Source organism: Prionailurus bengalensis, chromosome E4 (assembly GCF_016509475.1).
Source record: "Prionailurus bengalensis isolate Pbe53 chromosome E4, Fcat_Pben_1.1_paternal_pri, whole genome shotgun sequence".
NCBI lineage: Eukaryota > Metazoa > Chordata > Mammalia > Carnivora > Felidae > Prionailurus > Prionailurus bengalensis.
Window position 1 is genome coordinate 26702556 of NC_057360.1, and position 506 is coordinate 26703061.

The following is a 506-nucleotide window of genomic DNA, read 5'->3' on the forward strand; positions in this document are numbered from 1 at the left end:
TGGAGTGCTAGTAAGATATTAGATGATAAGGGTTATTTCACATGAGCTGTGCAGGAGGATGGTGGCATATCTCCTTTTTAGTCCAGTCTAATCAGATACAGCTGAGTTTATATCTTAAAAGGAGGGGTCACCAATCCCCATAACCCTACCTCCAAGGAGCCCACCAGGATACATCTTACCTTCCCGATAGTGCCTACAGACATTGTTCTGCTGGGGGATCATCTGTTCAGCCAGGTAGACTAAACTTATCTTGGATGCACCTTTGTTTTCTCTGATTTGTCACTCTGAGGCCCCTAGGTTCCTATTATATCACCAAAGGCCTACCCCTCCCACCACTAGTTAAATGGCCAAGACCTTCCCACACAAGGGCTTCTTGCCTAGTAACTTTGCTTCACAGGTTTGCAATAACAAATACAGTTAACATTTATTAAACAATGGACACATATGATTTCATTTAATCCTTGCTCCTATGCTCTGATGTCATTAATACGTTACACTTTGGGAAG